We start from the raw sequence: 827 nt of genomic DNA on the forward strand, positions 1-827 counted from the left end.
GACCAATCACAGCCCCTAATAAGGTCACGTGATAGAGTAAAATTCTGAAGGCATTTGGAGCCCTCTTAACGCTATATATAGATCAACTCATACCCCACAAATTTGTCTCGGTCCAGATTCCGAAAAATTGCCAAAAATCGGCATTTTGAAATTTCGCTCCCCCCCCCCTGCTCCAATTTCTTCATTGTTCACTTTTTTCCGTAACCCTAACCGTCGCTCTAATCCTAACCTAACACTAAAACCCTAACCCTAAAACCTTAACCCGAACCCTAATCCTAACTCAACCCTAACCCTAACCCTAAAACCCTAATCCTAACCCTAACACCCTAAAACTCTTACCCTAACCCTAACCATAACGGTAACTTTCGCCTGTCCCCGCCCCCAAAACCACCCTTAAATTTTTTTTTGTTTCGACCCTAACCCCACTATTGTTTTTCTAAATATGTGGAAAAATACGGACATGATTCGGACAAAAATTTCTAAACGTTTCTGTACTTACGGTTAGGGTTTTAGGGTTAAGATTAGGGTTTTAGGGTTAGGGTTAAGGTTAGGGTGTTGGGGTTTGGGTTTTAGGGTTAGTGTTGGGGAAAAAAAGTCAAAATTGAAGAAATTGAAGGCGAAAGGGGGCGAAAAAATTTCACAATGCCGATTTTTGGCAATTTTCCGGAACCTCCGTATCCGAAAACGGGTATTTTTGGCAAAAAAAAAGTTTTAAAAATAAACAAATTTGGGAGAAAATGGGGTGGGGCGGAAGTATTTCCCAAATTCGTATTCTCCGTAGCCGAAAACGGGGGTTTGTGTAGAAAAAATTTTTTAGAAAGAGGTGT

General features: G+C 40.7%; 1 protein-coding gene across 1 annotated transcript in view; it reads left to right on the forward strand.

Moving 5' to 3' along the window:
* The window catches only part of LOC106879934 (mucin-17-like), a 45,664-nt gene that overhangs the window by 4,858 nt on the left and 39,979 nt on the right, over positions 1-827 (forward strand). The gene's annotated exons all lie outside the window — the stretch shown is intronic.

The sequence above is a fragment of the Octopus bimaculoides genome, chromosome 11 (genome assembly GCF_001194135.2).
Source record: "Octopus bimaculoides isolate UCB-OBI-ISO-001 chromosome 11, ASM119413v2, whole genome shotgun sequence".
Classification (NCBI taxonomy): Eukaryota; Metazoa; Mollusca; class Cephalopoda; order Octopoda; family Octopodidae; genus Octopus; species Octopus bimaculoides.